Genomic DNA, 6,257 nt, shown 5'->3' with positions numbered 1-6,257 from the left:
TACACGTGAGAGAGAGAGAGAAAGAAAGTGAGAAAGCAAGTCACTGGGTCTGGGACTTGAACCATGCTTGGCCATGTGGGAGTCTAGTGCCTTGCCCACCATGCCACCTGCTGGCCTGATCATGCATATTATTTTTAAAACTGCATGAATTTCAAGATTTTCACCAAAATAAACTTGTACTTTCCTTTTCCGCATAAGTTTTGAAGTCCCCTCATATTAGCCTGGCCTAAACCTGCCACATTCAAGCCATCTGGAATCCAGTCACTGCCACATTGTCACGGCTGTTGCCCTGGTTCCAGGCACTTTAGCCACTTCATTACGACAGGAGGCCTCCCTGTTTCCAAAATCCATCCTGCCAATTCCTTCTGTTCCAGCAGCAGAAGAAGCCACAACGGTCTCCAACCTTCCAGCCAGGTAAGTCAGATGTGTCACTTCCGTTTCCCCAGTGCTTTCTTTCTTTCTCTCCCTCTTTCTTTATTCTTTATCTTTATTTTATTTTATTTTTTGAGAGTTTTTTTGCTATAGGGTGTGTGAACTTGCCAGAAAGACAGAGAGAGACAGAGAGACAGAAGGAGAGAAATCACCTCCCAGGGGGATGGCCATGCCACAATCCCTTCTCTTCCATTCTCCTCTCGGGATCTTGGGCACGCACACAACCGCGCCGGGCAGGAGTTCAAGCTGCTGGGTCCGGGACTTGAACCGCAGTCAACTATATGGGATTCCAGTGACAGCCATTATGCCATCTGCCGGTCCCTTTTTTCTTTATTTTAGAGAGATTTTTGCTATAGGGTGCATGTGCATGTCCCGCAATCCCTTCTCCTCCATTCTCCTCTTAGGATCTTGGGCACGCACGCACACGCACCCAGCGTGAGTTTCCACATCCAGGACTCAAATGGGATCATGTGGGAGTCCAGTGCCTTAACCATTATGCCACCTGCTGGCTCCTCCCCACTGCTTTTATAGGCATATCCTTGCCCTGATCTCTCAACTCTTGTAGGACATGGCCCTTGCTGATCTCTGCAACATCTCACTTCTCTTCTTGCCTGACTTTGTCCCAGCCACACTTGACTTCCTCCATCTTGGAATCCCTAATGCTATCTTCCACCTCTGGGACTTTGCACTCCCTGCTCCCCCTGCCTGAACACCCCAGACCTCCTTAGCCTATTTTAAGTCTCAGTGATGGACTCAGATGACATGGGTGCTGGGGCATAGGACACGCAGAATTCTCCCGACTCCCACAAGGCCTTCACTGCCAATAGTGATTTGGGAGGCATAATTTGAGCTCCTTTTCTCTGGATCGAAGAAAGACCAGGCTATAGTTGATAGAATTAAGCTGTTTTTTTTTTTTTTTTTGACACTTGCGAAATACTGACTCCATAAACTTACTTCCCTTAGGCAATCCTCAGGAGGGTCCCACTGCCTGAAGACCACCCTGACACCTGTGGAATTGGATCTCTGCCAGTGCCTCCAGTTATAAAAAATAGGGGACCTCAATGCTTATTTGGTCTATTTTTATTAAAACCCCATTAACTTGTTTCCATCAGAGCAATTAAAGTGTCGAGGCCTGATACTGTAATCGCTGTGGAGGAGGTGCCTTTTGTGAGTTCTCATGCAGAGAACTTTCTTTTCAAAAGGACCCTGGGGGCTGAAGTATCAGGTTTATTCTCAGCCCCAAGGTAGGTTTTCTTAGCAGATCATTTGGTAACGTCCTTTGCAGTTGGTCTTGGGTTAACTGAGGTTAAAGATAACCTAATTTCCCATCTCTCTTTTTCTTTTTGCCTGATTTTGTAACTCAAAACCAGTTTGAAGGCTTCTAACCTGCTGCAGTGAATGTTAATTCCTTTCACACCTTGCCTGGGGCACATGGAGCCCGAGTGTGAAGTTTCACTGGCAGAGCTGTAGAGACGCATTTCTACCTTTGCACCTTGCAATCAGCTAAACCCACGTGACCCTGTCCTTGTCCTCATTCCAAGCCAAGATGGACTGCACTGCTGACCTGGGTATGTTTTCACCACTTTGTGCATCTCAACTGTGGGGCACATTCTGGAACTCAAACGCTTGCAATTCAGGAGCCATTCATGAAACATCTATTGATATTAAGTGAAAGGCTCGGTGCTTTGTGCTCTGTGGGATCAGTAGGTCTGGGGTGAGGTACTGGAACAGGAAGTTCTAAAAAATTCACAGGTGCTGTTGATGCGGCTGGTCTGGGGACCACACTTTGAGGGCCACTTTGTCAGGCTTCTGCTTACATGGTACTCCTCCTGGAGGTCTTCCCTGACAATCACAGCCTACCTTGGGAAGGTACCCTGGCCACAGGCTCTTGTGGCAAACTGTATCTCCTCCTGGACTCATGTTTGTGAGGACCTCATAATGCCCCTGGCCCCTGATCACTAGCTCCATGCACAGAGCCAGGTCTGTAGTACTCACTACTCAAAGGACCGGCTCCCTGCTTCCTTCCTCATCTGTCACTCTTGTCCATGCTTCTGCCACCCAGGTCTGCTTTTATTCCTCAGAACAGGCCAAGTCATGTATGGTTTTCTGCCCCAGGACCTTGGCACTTGCTACCCTCGTTGCCTTTTTTTTCGGCCTTCCCTGGTCTCTCCACCTAGCTGGCTCAGTATCCTTCCCTAGAGAGACCTTCCCTGAATTCACCTTTAATGAAAGTCCCCCAGTGGCTCCTCTTCACATGCCCTTTAATTCACTCCACAGCCCTTATCACAGTCTGGAGTAGGGTCTGTCTCTCCCTTTGGAATGTTAACGCAACAGGGCAGGGAGGGCTGACCATCCCACTGCCTGCTCTAGAGCCCACTGCCAGCATTGGCACAAGGGGGAGACTCTAGGGAGTGTTGAGGAAATGAATGAACGAATGATACTCATTTCTGCTCCTAGTGAAAACCATAGTAGAAGAGGCCTGGATCCAGTCAACTCTGACCTGCAGGGCACTGGCTGAATTGGGAGCCTCGCTTCCTCCAGGCCTGCTACCGGCCACCTCGCTGTTTTGAGCAAGGGGGTGTGGGTGAGGCAGAGGAGTTTTGCAACAGCCCAAGTTGCAGATTACACCCATTTAATCAAATCCGGAGGTCCGCACAGTGTCCTGCCAATTGAGATACCCAGATCACACAGCCCAAGGGCCCCCAGGGCAAGATGCCACGCAAAGTAACTTTTCGAAAATAGCAACTTGCAATCTCAGGAATGAGCATGAGTTGTCAGTGACAGAGAGCGGTGTTTTGAAACAGAAGGAAGGGCTCTGCGTATGTTGCAGATAATGGTCATGTGACATAGGCTCAGGTGGGGCTGACTGTCCCAGGGGGACAGTACTCACCATAGGAGTAATCATATGGTGATTCCTGGAGAAGCTGTGTTGGGAGGACCAAGGTTTAAGTGAGAGACGGAGTGGTGCCATGGGAAGACAGCTGCCCTGGCCTGGCTCTGCTCCTAACTGCCCAGCACAGCAGTGCAGGTGGGAGTGAGTCTCCTTCAGGATTGGCCCACCCTGGGTTCCAGCACAGGGCCCAGCGCTGGCTGCTGTGTGACCATAGGCAGCCACCTGACCTCACTGAGTCTCTCTTTCTCTGTAAAATGGAGAGTAACAGCAGTTTATCTCTTAGACCCACTGTGAAGATTAAATGAGACAACATGTATGTAAAGTGATTGTTGTAATGCCTGGCAGAGAACAAGTTCTCAAGAAATAATGGCTATTATTAGTAACACTGGCACATTGAGGAAGTCACATTACCTCTTTGTGCCTATTTACTCTTTCATATATATATATATATATATATATAAAGAACTTTTCTATTCATCAAACATACTCCAAAGAAAATTACTGAATAAAAGCCAAGCTACCAACTGAGAGATTTTTTGCAACAGAGATCACTAACAAAGGGTTAGTATGCAGAACATATAAAACGCAGCTATAAATCAGTAAGAAATAAACCCAGTAGAGAAATGGGGAAAACACATAAACAGACACTTCATGAAAGAGAACACATGAATGGCCAATGAATGTATAACAGATTTCAACCACTGAGTACTCAGGAAATGCAAATCAGGATCATAATGAGGTAGCCAATAGCCACAAAATTAGCAAAAACAAACAAACAAACAAAAACCCAGAAAACAAAAAAACATTAAGAGTTCTAACAATGGAAACTCTTCCATGTGGGTCATGGGAGAACGGGTGGTATGAAACAATTGCACACTAGCTGGTAAAGTAGAGCACTTGCAGACCTTAGGTACTCACTCCAGAGGGATGTGTGGAAGAATGTGAACCACAACAACGCTTGGGATCACAAGGACTGGAAACTAGCCAGATGTCCACTGATAAGAAGCTACTTAGGGAGTTGTGGCATGTTCCCACAATAGAATATTACAGGGCAATAAAAATGAACTGCAACTTGAGGTTTAAGTTTGTATGAAATTGGGTGAAAGACCCATGGTACCACAGTCTGCATGCAGCAGGGATCATTTTTAAAAAGTTCAAAAACAAACCAAAATAATATAGTCATTATATATAAAAACCCAGCAGAATAAATATAAAACCAAGACAGTGGTTACTCTGGGAGTGGAAGGTGGTGAGGAAAGTACACAGGAGCAGGACCAGCAGATGGCATAATAGTTACATCGCTGGACTCCCATGTAGTCAATTGCGGTTCGAGTCTCAGACTCGGAGGCTTAGAACTCACACCGGGTGCATATACATATGTGCCCAAGATCCTGAGAGGAGAATAATGGAGGAGACAAGATTGTGGTATGGCCATCCTCCCTGGGGGGTGATTTCTTGCTTTCTGTCTCTGTCTCTCTGGCCAGCACATGCACCCTATAGCAAAAAATCTCTCAAAAAAAAAATAAATAAATAAATAAGAGAGTGAGAGAAAACACAGTACACAGGAGACAGAGTAATGAGCATGAGCATGTCCTAGAACTTAACTGAGTGCAGGTTCATGGGTATTTGTTGTATTGTAGCACTTTGTAACAGACAGATATGTTACATAAATTCTCTTGTATATAGCAAATATAAAACATACCAAGTATTTTAAACAGCCTGGACTAGTTAATCCTTAGGAGCCCCTTCAGCTCTAGGTGATAGTTTCTCAGCCAGAGTAGCAGCTACCAGTTTAGGGAGATTTGATAAAGAACTCTCCATACTCTACATCATCATCCGGTTATCTGGACATTCATTCTTTTTGACTTCTCAGAGTTAATGATCATCTCAGGGGCCTGAGGACAGAACCTCTCTCCTGTAAGGTTTGCTTTACAATGTGGGTCCTCGAGGGACCTTGCCACATGTGTGGACGTGGAAGAATTAGGTATGCTTGAGCTATAATTAAGCAGGCTGATATATTTGTCTCCATTTAACTCAACTAAGCACTGTTCTCTGGACAACTACTCACAGGCATGGAACATATTGTTTTTCTTTGGTTCCTTTGTTTTATTTGAAATAGCAAAAAAGTCTCTGTAAATCATAATGGTCTATAGAAGTAATAGTCTTTCAAAATGGAGAGAGGTTTTACATTTTTATTGCTTTCTTTTGAAAAATGTCTTTAAAAATGGGGAACTTGATTTTAACTGCTGGCCATAAAAACATGATGTATCATGTTCTATGGCTTCCTCCTCCCCTAAGAAATCTTGCAAAGGATCTACAAATTCAGCTGGTAGGATCATCTGAAATGTTGATTAAGACCTGAGCTGGCTTAAAACCTGAGAAAATACTTCCTTGAACTGCTCAGCTGTTTGCAAAGAAGCATATTACTTAATATTTACCTGGACTCTTGGGTAAGGAAGTAAGAGTGAACATGACATGCTAAATTAGAAAATGACAGTGTCCTTTGAAAGTTTAAAAAATGCTCTGCTTATGAACCAAATAGATAGCTGAGTGCCAGGCCTCTTGGTCCCATTAAGATAAGGCCTCTCTCAGGGAACAACCATTGTCATCTCTCCCCTCCAATGACTCTGATGATAATAGCTTTTAATAGTGGTTTCTATCTCTGGTCTTTCTTCAAGCCTCAAAACAAATCCCCACCACACTTTTCCCTAAAGACATCACAGCATCATTTGTTGCACTTGAATCTATGCCCCTTAGCTACTCATTTGCTTCCATGTCCAAAGTAAAGAAAATGTCCCCCGGGAAGAAATTTAGTTGTACAAAGGGAGACACTGCAAACCATGTGGGAATAAGGTAAACTTCTCTGTCAAGGGTGATACAGGAGCAGACAATGTTATATAGAACTCTGAGTTGCCTTTATTATTTTTTTTTT

General features: G+C 44.8%; 1 long non-coding RNA gene across 1 annotated transcript in view; it reads left to right on the top strand.

The window, feature by feature from the left end:
• Window positions 1-203: 203 nt before the first annotated feature.
• Window positions 204-6,257, top strand: part of LOC102472389 (uncharacterized) — a 23,465-nt gene continuing 17,411 nt past the window's right edge. Inside the window, exons 1-3 of the long non-coding RNA XR_001370384.1 lie at window positions 204-414; window positions 1,396-1,676; window positions 1,803-2,000. This is a non-coding gene — a long non-coding RNA (uncharacterized LOC102472389). The remainder of the gene's footprint in view (window positions 415-1,395; window positions 1,677-1,802; window positions 2,001-6,257) is intronic.

This window comes from Tupaia chinensis, unplaced genomic scaffold, assembly GCF_000334495.1.
Source record: "Tupaia chinensis unplaced genomic scaffold, TupChi_1.0 Scaffold000235_1, whole genome shotgun sequence".
NCBI lineage: Eukaryota > Metazoa > Chordata > Mammalia > Scandentia > Tupaiidae > Tupaia > Tupaia belangeri.
The sequence above is the reverse complement of the archived record's forward strand: the minus strand, read 5'-3'. Positions and strand labels throughout refer to the sequence as shown.